General features: G+C 37.0%; 1 pseudogene; it reads left to right on the top strand.

Annotated features, from left to right (window-relative positions):
* Positions 1-151: 151 nt before the first annotated feature.
* Positions 152-12,930, top strand: part of LOC123457059 — a 32,863-nt pseudogene continuing 20,084 nt past the window's right edge.

Raw genomic sequence — 12,930 nt, 5'->3', positions numbered from 1 at the left:
CCTTTTATGATCCATGCATGGATTCATGTACAGACTTTTAGATGGTGATAGCATTTACACAGCAAAGTGCTACATTCTTATGTGGATATCTTCCTGCCAGAGTATTTTCAATATAGGATAATAATTTTGTATTTATCTCTCCATATTCCAGATGGAAAATATAGTTGCTAGTGGGACCAAGGAGATTGGCCCAGAATATAAATGCATTGGATGTAAAGTCTAATAACTAGGATGAGATTCACACCAAACCAAATAGAGCCAGATTTTGTAGAGCATATGTGTAACCCCAGCATGATGACTCAAGACAGGAAATAGAAATGAAGATCCTTGGATCTCATTGGAAGGCCGCGTCAAGAAGAAAGGTGTGTTTTCAAGAATAACCTGGGCTAGAGATTAAGGCCTTATATCACAAAATAAAAAGAACAGACTGAAATGTAGCTAACTTTGTAGGGTGCTTGCCTTGCATCCACAAAGCCAGGGGTGGGATCCCTAGCATTCATAAGCAAAATGTAATTGTGCATGCTTGTATTCCTAGCAATCGGGAGGTTAAAAAAAAAAAAAAGTAAGAGAATCTCGAGATTATCATTAGAATAGGATGCAGGAAACACTGTTTCCAAACTAACATGAATAAGCCTAGAAAAGATAAAAATTCTAGAGCAATTGTGAAGGCTCTGCTTATCTTTTAATATATGTTTTTATTGTCAACTTCTACACTTAAGGAAAACAAACCATAGTATTTCTTTCCCCTCCTCCAGTTTTCCCTTCATAGCTCTGCTCTCTGTCATATCGCCTGCCTTTCTCCATTATTCTCTTTTAACTTAATGTCATCATGTTTTTCTCCTGCTCTGAGACTCTTGTGTAGGTATTGCTAGACATTGCAAAGTGTTGGATATGGAAGCCCAATTCTGTCTAGACAGTTGCATATTAAGAGAGGTACCCTTCCTTTAGCTCTTACGATCATTCTTTGCCTCTTCCCAACCTGACCAAGAGCCTTGGAGGGTGTGAGGTGTTTTAGTGTTGGACACTCCTCCATCCTTTTTTCTCTTTTGGGTCATCCCATTAGTGGTTGCCATCTGAAAATGGAAGTTTCTCTAACCAGAAATGTGAGTAGCATTAATCTGTGAGTATTATTCAGTATATGCTTTGGGGCTATTTGGCTACAGAAAAAAATGTGTTTATCCAGACAAAACCAGGCTTTATACTATAAGGGAAGGTCTACACATACCAGGCACTATTCCCTCCCATATAGTGGGCCTTCAGTCCAATTAGAGAGCAGTTGGTTTCCACCAGAGCAGCCATACAACTATTGAACTCATTCATTCATTTGGCCTATCTAGCTGAACTTGATGTTTCCAGTATCCACTGTTTTCATTACTGATTTCTTCTATCTCTCATCAGGCTGAATATACTATAGCCTTTTCCATCTTTAGTTGGCTGGCCTAAAGGGAGAATGTTTTGTACTCAGCACCAGCTTGATTTCACATGAATCTGCCTCTCAAGCATGTGAAGTCTTCAACAATAGGGTCTTGCCATCTATTTCTCAAGGAAAACCAAGGGCCTTTGCAATAGCCTATCATGTTCTGGAGGCAACAGAGACCTCCCTGGCCAACAACTCACTGCAAGTCAACCCATGCATGACTCTGAAAATTTTCTAGAAATTAACTATGGTTTCTGACTGTGACATTATTCAAAAAAGTATATTTTATATGTATATTTGAAAATATTGAATTTTGATTGAATCTCCTCATGCCCTCTTAGCCTTTTTCTACCCTACCTTCTGGGCCTCTTTTACTGTTTTTTGTTTTATTTTGTTTTGTTTTGTTTCTTTCTAGGACAAACACAAGTCTAAACATTTGTAGCTAGTATCCACATGTGACATAGAACATGCAACATTTGGCTTTCTGGCCTGGGTTACCTCAGTATAATCCTTTCCAGATCTACCCATTTCCCTGAAAATTTCATTTTTATTTTAACCACTGAGTAGAACTCATGTTGTAAATGTACCACATCTTTATTACCCATTCATCTGTGTATGGACATCTAGGCGGTTCCATTTCTTACTTATTTTGAATACAGCCACAGTAAACATGGTTGTGAAAGTATCTCTAAGGTAATGAGAAGAGTCACTAGGATATATGCCTAGGATTGCCATAGCTGGATCATATAGAAAATCTATTTTTAGCTGTCTCAAAAACCTCCAAACTGATTTTCACAATCTGTTCCAGATTAAATTCCCACCAACAGTATAGAATGATTCCCCTTTTACTGCATCCTCATTAAACATTTATTGCTGTTTGTTTTCTTGATGGTAGCCATTTTGATGGGAGACAGATGGATTCTCAGGGTAGTTTTAATTTGCATTTCCCTGAAGGCTAAGGATGTAGCACAGTTTTGTAGGTATTTATATGCCATCTGTATTTCTCTTGATGAGAACTCTCTATTTAGTTCCATAGCACATTTTCAATAAGGTTGTGATTCCTTATTACTCTGTTTTTGAGTTATTTGTACATTCTAGATATTAATCCAGTGTCAGACATGTAGCTGGAAAATACTTCCTCCCATTCTGTTTGTTTTCTCTTTGTTGTATTCAAGGTGTCCTTTGCTGTACAAAAGCTCTGTAATTTCTTGGGAACCCAGTAGTTGATTAGATAATTGTATTTTTGGATCAAATGTGGCTGTATTCAGAAAGTTAATATACAAATATGTTGAAGGCTTTCCCCTATCTTTTTCTCTAGCAGCTTCAGAATTTCAGGTCTGATATTGAGGTCCATGTTACTATGACTTTGTAATGTGGCATTTTTGTTGCTTAAAATTGTTTGGCTACTTGAAATTTTTTTGTTCTTCCAAGTGAATTTCAGGTTTGTTTTTTCTATTCCTGTGAAGAATGTCATTGGAATTTTAATGGGGCTTGCATTAAATGTGTATATTTCTTTTGGTAATATTGACATTTTTCCAGTATTGACGCTTCCATTTCAAGATCATGAGATATATTTTCATTTTCTTGTGTCTTCTGCAGTTTCTCTCTTAAGTGTTTTAACATTCTCATTGTAGATACCTTTGCCTCCTTAGTTAAGTTTATTCCAAGGTAATTTATTTATATATCTTAAGGCAATTTTGAAGGTTGGAGATTCCCTGATTTTTATATACTGATTTCTTATCAGTATATAGGAAAGCTACTGATTTTTGTGTATTTATTTTGTATCCTGGTACTATGCTAAAAGTGTTTTTCTGCTCTAACACTTTGCTGGTAGAATTTTTAGGGTGTGTAATTATATTTATTTATTTATTTTGTTATATCTTTGTCTGTTTTTGGTTTAAGGTTGATGCTGGCTTCATAGAAGGAGTTCAGTAAAATTTTTCCATTTCTATATTATGGAAATGTTTGACAAGGGGAGTGGTGTTAGTTCTTTATGAATGTCTGGTAAAATTCACCTATTGATCCTCCTTGACCTGAGATTTTTTTTAGTTGGGAGTCTTAAGGGATGACTTGGATGTCTGTACTTGTTATAGGACTATTTAAATAGAGTATCTCATCTTGATTTCATTTTGGGAAGTCATATCCATCAACCATTTCTTTAAGATATTCAAACATATACACATATGTATATATTCTTAAAGGATGTTCATATAATTGCCTGAGTTTCTTTGGATTCTCTTGGAATGGTGCTTCTTTCATCTGTAATTTCATTAAGTTTTGTCTCTTCTCTCTTTATTGTGGTCAAATTTTGGTTTACCAATCTTGTTTTTAAAAACCCACTTTTGTTTCTTTGATATTTTTGGATCTTTTTGGATTGTTTCATTAAAACCTACATTATGTTCATTGCTTCTTCCCATCCTTCGTCATTTTCCAAGGCCTGAAGGTAAAGCATCAAACTGTTTATTGTGAACTCTCATAATATTAATATACACACTTAGAGCTATACATTTCCCTCTTTAGACTGACTTCATTTTTTCCAAAGGTTTTGATATGTTGTGTTACCATCCTAATTTATTCTGTGAATTTATTAATTTGCTCTTTGATTCCTCAATGACCCATTGATCATTCAATAGTGTACTGTTTAGTCTCCATGAATTTCTGAATGCTCTGTAGGTTTTCAGTATTACAGTTTTGCTGGCAGATTAAATATGATTACCACTCTCACTGCTATCCTGATATTCACCTCCAGGATGTGGTGGTGGATTGTGAGGTGACTCAACATTCATCCAATTCAGGCCTGGGGAGATTGCTCAGCAGTACAAGCACTTGATTTCAAACACTAAGGACTCACGTTCAGTCCAGAGTACCTACATATGCCAAAGGCAATGGGGCAAATTAATTTGTTGCTCATTAGCAGTGGCAAGAATACCTCCCATGACCGTTCTCTCTCTCTCTCTGCCTGTAAGTCCTTGCATGCAGGAGGCCACGTCTGATGACCACTGTGAGTTCTAGGCTATTATCATAAATTCCAGATCCCAGTGGGTTAGACCTTGATTCTACCTTGAATAATAAAACTAGAACAACCACCACAACAAAAAAATCTTTGAAACCAGCAAAGTAGACCACTAAGTGCTCACCCCAAAGAGACTAACCAAGTATCTTCCAAGGCTCAGGGATCATTCATTCTAGAAGAGGAGTTGAAAGAATATAATAGTCATAGTATATAGGATATACTATATGATATGATATTATATAATATAATATAATATAATATAATATAATATAATATAATATAATATAATTGCCAGAGTATATTTTGTGATGTTGATACACATACAAACAAAGGAAGAGAAGAGAAGGAGAGGGAAACTGGTACATTCATGACCCTACAGTGAAGGCTGGTATCTTCAATGAAGAGGGTGATTAGTGGCATGAGATGGAAGAGAAGGAGCATAACACTATATTCCCTATGACGTAGGACCAGTATTCATGATGTTCATACACCACAGTTCTCAGTTTACAAAATATACTTTGTGTAAGACAGTGGAATTAACTTGTAGTAGAATGTTAGCCTAGCATGCTCAAGGCCCTAGGTTTGGATCATAGTAACTATATAAGTGGTATGTTGTTTTAATCTAGCAAAGGAGGTTTGCGTCTATCTAAATTATCAATAAATGAGTAATAAAGCTTTATGGTAGTCCTCTGAACTACGCCCCTATATGAGCAGTTACAAAAATTTACGTGACTTGTAAGTTTTGTCCGGTCTATAAGCTGCTGACATGGTCTACCATTTACTAATGATGTGAGGGATTAAATGAATGGAGACTTAAAATTATTTCATCATTAAATGCTCCTAGTGTATTCCAACACTACAAAAATAGAAAAGATTGCTTGTCACGAAGAGTTTGGTGGGCTGGTGAGATGGATTACCAATGAAAGCAGTTCCCTGAGAAGCCAAATGACCTGGGCCAATTCTCCTAGATCAATGTAGGCCAGATGCACAATGGTGCACTTGCATGTGGAGTTTGCTTGCAGCGGCCAAAGGCCCTGGCACATCCATTCTATCCTCTTATCTGCCTCTCTCACTCTCTCTCAAATAAATGAAATAATATATAAAATATTTAGCAAAAGAAGAGTTTAGCTAGAATAATAAGCTTGGCAAACCTCTAGGGCTTTTTTCCTTCTTATTCATTCTGGTCTTCAAGTCACTTCCTTGATTATTTGCATCAGGATCATGGTGACCAATTAATTCCATGCTTAGCACTATCCCAGCAAAACTATCTTTTACATTTCCACACTGAATTCTGCTCTCCATTTCAGGTACCTGGTTTATATACTTCTTATCAAATGTGAATTATTACTTTTATCCTTACCTTCAATGTTGGAAGTAGCATTTTACTAGGATGCCACTCTCCTCACAGAGAGAGTGCTTAACCATTTAATTTACTGCCCTACACAAAGGTTGTTAAATTGTGGGGTTCAGCCTGGTAAGCTTACCTTTTCACCAACAGTTTCAATAATATGTTATAGGCTAGTGCCTCTTTTATTCCCCACACAAGAGTTCTGTCTGTCTGCTGTTGTTTTAGACTCAGGAGGTTCTGTGTGTTCTTTTGTTTTGTTTTCATTATTTTTGCAGATATTTTTTCTCCTTTGAAATGTTTGGTAGTGATAAAAGAACTTTTTCCTCCTCTATAGTCCAAAATAGGAAAAGGAAAATTATCTGTCCAGTAAAAGGAATGGAATCATTTATTAGTTACCTAGAGTAACCAGCAATACTTATGGAGTAAATTAAAACAGAAATTTTAAAAATTCTATGCATGAATATTTCTGAGCTTTTATAGAATGCAGATGACACAGAGATTTTTGTATCAATTTTGTTCATGTCATAAATTTGTGTTCAAAGGAAGGATTAAATATTCTCAGCTTGTTCTGGGACCAGTTGGATTGGGTAGTGTTTGCAAGGGCAGAGGGCCAAAGTGGACATAGTGGCACACCAGTCGCCATTCCAGTGTTAACTTACTGATAGGAAGTTGTAGTTGGAGTAGATAGAGAACTTAAATGACCCTAGTTATCATGTTTTGAAAAGAAAAGGGAATGATGTTTTATTTAACTTTATCATATAGTAAAGATAATCAGCAGAAAATATTATCTAGTCAAACAGTGACTGAAACTTGACCAGCATCACTGCTGATTTTGTTGGGATATTACCATTCAATGATAGCCCACAGTATTTTTTCAAATTTGGAATTGAGAATGTTTTAAAAGTTAGTTATGTACACGGTGTGTATCCAGTCATGTTGTTAATATTGTCAGCCTGACCCTTCTCCATCACACTACGCAGTTACGCTTCTCATTGGAGAATATGGGTCATGCATTGTCAGGTTAGTCATCAGTTATGGGTAAGAGCCAGTGTCTCTGTGCAAAATGACCAGACGTGTGGCTCTAACATTCTTTCAGCCTCCTCTTACACAAATTTCATTTAGCCACGTTGGGTTCATTTTGCATCTGCTTCAGTATTAAATCCTTGGGTGGCTTGAATCCTACCAAACCAGATATTTAGAGACACAGTTTTAAATTTTTTCTGGTTGCGTTTTCATTATTTATGTTTGGTTGATTTTGGCTTTCATTTTTCCCTAGTAAGTTCGTATTCCAGCCCAGGATGGCCTGGAACGCTGTGTCTAGCTCAGGCTAGCCTTGAGTTCAAATGATCCTCCTACTTGTGCCTCCTGAGTGCTGGAATTAAATGCATGCCCCATTGCTATAAATATTTTCAATTATTTATTTCAATTTTAAGTTTTATTTAGACTTATTATTGTCTATAGATTTTATGGAAAAATCCAACATGTCCATAAGGGGGTAATTTCATAAAGTACTATTATGCTTTATATTTAACTGTGCTTCTCTCTGTGTCAGTGGAATCTCTGGACCCAGAAAGACTATTACAATGCCCTTCTGATAAAAATCATCACACCAGGGCCTGCAGGATTCCTTTTCACCTTATCAAGTGAAAAAGGTAGGATAATTCACTCTCTCATTACATTTGAGTTGCTTTACATGTGTAGATTTAGCTGATGTGGTGGTATATGCCTTTAATCCAGGCAGTCAGAAGGATCACTGTGTGTATAGGGACAGCATGACCCTAGAGGTTCCCTATTCTGAATTTTCAAAAGGTAAAAAAAGATAGATTTTTGGAAGTTGCAAGTAATTTTATCTTAAATGGTTTCTTTTTCCCCCTTCCTGGCCTTATTTCTCTTTTACTCGTCCTTTCCTCCCTTTTTCCTTTCCTCCTTCATTTACCAGTGAGTTTGGTTTAGTATATATGCAAATCAGCACATCTGGCCACTGCAGCAGGTCTTCAGACCCATGTGCTTTGCTTACCATAGGTAATGAGGAATCAAGCTGGGCTGTCAGGCTTTTCAAAAAGTGTCTTTAACTGCTGCTCCATGTTCCCAGCCCTAAATTGAAATATTTAAATGAATGTCACAATGGTTTGGTGAGTCACCTCCTGTGTTAAATACCAACAGTGACAAAAGGGATTATATCAGTTTTTATTTTCTCTTTGGTTTTCTTCCCTCAAGTGGTGGCAATAACATCCTTTCCAAACAGTATCTCTTGAGTATTCTTTGGTAAGTATTTCCATTTGAGAGTGGGAAAGAATGAGCTTGTTATATCCTTTTTCAGTTCCTCTCAGACTGGTCTGAAACTCACAGTTTCCTCCAGCTTTGGCCTTGAGAGTGGTGGAGTGTAAGGCATGCATCACCATACCTGGCACCCTTAGTTTGAGACAGGATTTCTCACTGAACCTGGAGATTACTGAATGAATTAGACTCAGTAGATAATAAGCCCTGGCATCTCTTCTCTCCACTCTAACCCCCCCCCCCCCAAGCTGTGGGATCATGTGCCATCATTTTTCTCTTAACAGGAATGTTGGTAATTCACACTAGGTCCTCATCATTGTGCCTTAAGCACTTTATTAACTCAATCTCCTCCTCAGCTCTGTCTTTTTGTTTAGAATATTGTATCATGTAGTGCAACCTATGTCATATTCAATGCCATGGATGACCTTGAAGTAATCCACCTGCCTCAACTTCACAACTGCCCCATATATCCTGTTACAAATTTATGTTACTTATATGCTTTTTCATTTCTGAAGTTCCTTTTTCTTATTTTTTTTTTGATGATTTCCTTTACTTATATACTATGTTTTCATCAATTCCCTCAACCATTACCCTCTCTTTTCCCTGCCCCATTTTCACTTGTCATTTTTCTCTTCCCAAAAAACAAACTTCTGATTTCAGGAGAGAGAGAGGATATGATGGGTATGCAGGGCTTCAGCAATTGCAAATGGTCTTTAGATGCATGGAGAGAGAGAGAGAGAGAAAGAAAGAAAAAAGAAAGAAAGAGAGATTGAGTGGTGTGTGTGTGTGTGCTCGTGAATTTAATTTGTGTTGCTTTCATGACCAAGAGTGATAGGCTATTTTGCAGAGCAGGGACAATGTATACATGGCCAAGCTCACATCTTTTGTGCATTTTTAATTGGTGATACAATTGCCAATATGTTTGGTTGATAATTGTAAATCCTTGGTTTTAGTTTAATACAGAATTTTGGTTTAATACAGGAATATTTTCATTTGAATTGTGTGTTTTCCTAAAATAGCTTATGTAAATACCAAATTGTCAGAGCCATTTTGTATTACTTGAAAAATATGTCCCTGCATTAATCTGTGAAAAATCACTTGTCTGTATCCTCTGTAGCCAGCTACATTAAGCAGCTATTTTCCAAAACCTTCTACTACAACAATGGGAATACTGCAGCAATGCATATGGGCTGAATTCTGGCATTATGGTCCATCCTGAATATCACCTTTTATATACATGCACAGTACTCTATAATTACAGGATTTACTTTCTGGGACACCCTTGTGATACTGAGGTGGAAAAAAGAAAACAAAAACAAGAAGGTACACTTCAAGTTGATAGTTTACCTCTGTAAAATCATATAAATTTGGTCTCCATCTTGGTAATCATCAGAAAGCTGATTATATTTTAATAATTTTGAAGCAGTGCCTTTATATGCATTGTATCAATAAACAGTCCCCTCTTACTTTTCTATTAAGGATGTACCAACTATAGCTGAGCTGTACATTTGTTGCGGATACTGAGAGGAGTCAATAACAGTCGAAAGCTGATATATTCTCCTTGGTTTTAAGAAATCCAAACAGTTTACCAACCCCTTCATTTTGATTTCATAGAACCATCCTGATGTTGCAAAAGAATTGGCTACATGTCCATTGAATGTTCGTTACCTGGTTCCAAGGACTGAACTGAGTCATCATATCTCAATATGTGATGACAGGTGCTGTATAGAACAGGATGTGGGCAAGCCTGACTTGTTCATAGGTTCCAAACTACAACTGACTCATTCATATGTACTTTTTGCTCTATTGTGTGCAGAATTTTGCCTTTGCCTTTTAAAAAAAATAATACATTGTCTATTTACAAGATTTTTGTAAGGTGATCAGATTGTTACCTCTTCTGAACAGCATGAATCATATTCTTGGGGCTGGTTATGAGCTAAGTTTATAAAGTGCTTGCCTAATATTCACAAAGTTCTTACTTGATCACTGGCATAAAATGAATCTTCTGTGAACACATTTTCCTGTAATTGCAGTCCTCAGGGTGGAGGCTTGAGGACCAAGGAGCTCCATGTCATCCTTGGCTACATAGTGACCTTGACACTAAACAGGATTAAAAGCTGTCATATCTCTCTGTCTGTCTCTCTGTCTCTCTTTCTACACACACACACACACACACACACACACACACACACGTGATTATTTTTATTTCAGATATCTATATCTTTATCAATTTCTACATGTTTCTTTTACTGATTTGTATGTGATGTCTGTCTTTGATTCTGTTTCCGTTTTTTATCTTGCCAACTTTTGTGCTATCCATGTTTGTAACAAAACAGCCTTTTAAGGCTGTAATGTCTTTTGCCCAGGAACCTCGTAGTCTCTTGTTTATATGTAAATTTCATGTCTTGCAGTCAACCCAAGCAGGAACCTGAGACAAGACACTCGGCCCAAGAACTCATGGCAGTAACCTCCTTGTGATGAAGACTGGGATCAAGGTAACTGCCTGTACATCCTTTTCTTCAACATATGTAAATCTCAAGTCATTTGCTGAAGACAGAAGGAAAATTTTCCTTTTACTGTACCATATTGTTCAAAAAGCCTTACTGTTTTTCATGGGCCCCCAATTGAGCTCATTTGTGTCACCAAGCAAACATGTAGAATACTCTATGCCTCTTGACTGGCAAAAGCACTTCTTGGCATCTGCTTTCTATTTTAAATTTTATTGTGATATATATGTTTGGTTGATATGAGGCAGGGTTAATAGTCTGTATTCCTCTGTGTTTATATCCTGTAATTAAATTCCTGCTCATGTCAGATGGGGGTTAAATGATCAAGTTTTACTTGCATTTCAAACTTAGAGGTAGCAATGATCATCTTAAAATGAGCTGTAATTTTATATAATGTTGGTTATCATAAACGAATTTTTACTTCTTTTGGCAGAATTGGCTGAAGAGAATAACACCACCCCATTTATCTGGAGCAGTAATAGGTTCTGTGACAATAAATGGTAAAAGAAGTGGTCTTACTCTCCCTCCTACTTCCCAAAATCTTATGTGCTCCATTACAAAAACAAAAGAAAAATAGGAAATCAGAAATAAAAAGAATGATAGAAAAAGAAGGAAAGGGAAAGGATAAAAGGGCAAGAGGAAATGAAATCAAGATGCAAGTCAAAGCAAGAGGCCAGAGGCAAGACTAGATGTAAGAGGCAAGGCAAAGAGGAAGGTAACATGCTAGGAGAAGCAAGAGGCCAGGACAGGGGATTCAAGAATACTGCCCAGACACAGTAAGAAAAGGCAAGAAGGAAGCAAGGCAAGTTGAAAGCCAAGGCAAGCTGAAGCAAGAGTCAAGGTGATGGAAGAGGCAAGATAATACAAGAGGTCAAGAAAGAGAGAAGGCAAAGCTAAAGGCAAAGTGAGGCCAGGTAAGAGTCCATTCTAGGCAAGGGTCTAGATAAATAAAGAGGCAAAGCAAGGGGCAAGGAAGGCAAGGACAGCTGTAGGGCAAGGAGAGGTAAAAGAGGTGAGTCAAAATAAGGCAAGGCAAATAAGAGACAACAGCAAACTAAGAGCCCAGGCAAGGCATGCCCACATAAGGCAAGAGAGGGGTAAGGCAAAGAAGTGGAAGAGGCAAAGCAAGAGGAAACCTTGCCATCACGCAAGACATGTACCACAATGCCTGGAATTAGAGGGTAGATTTTTATCCACTTCTTTCTTTTTTATTTTGTGAGGCACAGTCTCAATCTAGCACAGGCTGACCTTGAACTTAGCTGTAGCACTCTATGACCTAAAACATGGCAATCAGCACAGCACTGCCTTCCCAGTGCTGGGATTTATATTGTGTGCTACCATGTGTTCTTTGTGTTTTATGTTCATGCTAAATTTTTGTTTCTGGGTTACTGAAGTCAGTAGATAATATTTACTGTATTTCATTTGTTTATTTAGTTAGTTTTTATATTTTCAGGTACTTGTTCTTGCACAGGCTGACTTGGAATTAACTATGTAGTCTCAGGCCTCAAACTCTCGCTGATTCTTCTTCTGCCTCCTGAGTGCTATGATTAAAGACATGTGCCACCATGCCTGGCTCTGTTGATAATTTTTATGGGCATGCTGTTTTGCCATCAGCAATATAGAAAAACTGAAAGGTGAGTTCTACCAGTTACAAATGTAAATTTGCCTCAGTACTATGATGTTTTTATCACCAGTTTTTAATATTGTATTTATGCACCAGAGAATGGGGAACATATAGATAAAGGGCACAGGGAAGGGAAGAAAAAGTTAAAATACATGGGCATGTCACAGCCTCAATCCACGGAAAATGAACTCCAGATGCGTACATGATCATGTGCATCTGGTGATAGAGGGTACTGGGGATTCAAATATAAGTTCTTATAGTTCTGAGGCAAGAAACTTAACCACTAATGCTCCTTTAAAGCCCTGAGGTTTGGCATTTTTAATGTAATTGCAGATTATTTTCACATACATTGAATTAATGATCTTGCCATTCAATTAAACAGTGGATGTCATTATTGTTAACCTCAGTTTCTAGAAAATGAAACAATTGGTCCATCCTAACGATTATGGAGAATAGGAAACATTCAAGAGAAGTGGAAATAGAATAAAAGTTGCTGGAAATGTATTTGCATTTCATATAAAAGTAGGTGGTCTTTCAGGGATATTAAATTTACATTCTGCAAAATGATGTGAGCCTACCAGAAAAATATGAATATGATGACATAATGGCATTCTTCTTATTTGCTTGCTTGTTTATGTAGTCCTACAAGCAACATAGTTATGGAACCTAAAAGTAATCTGGTTTCAGGCAAGCAAGTTCCAAAGACTCTGCCATGGAAAAACAGTAAGTAACATAGAGACAGAT

The sequence above is a fragment of the Jaculus jaculus genome, chromosome Y (assembly GCF_020740685.1).
Source record: "Jaculus jaculus isolate mJacJac1 chromosome Y, mJacJac1.mat.Y.cur, whole genome shotgun sequence".
NCBI lineage: Eukaryota > Metazoa > Chordata > Mammalia > Rodentia > Dipodidae > Jaculus > Jaculus jaculus.
Note: the sequence above shows the minus strand (reverse complement) of the source record. Positions and strands in the feature narration are given on the sequence as shown.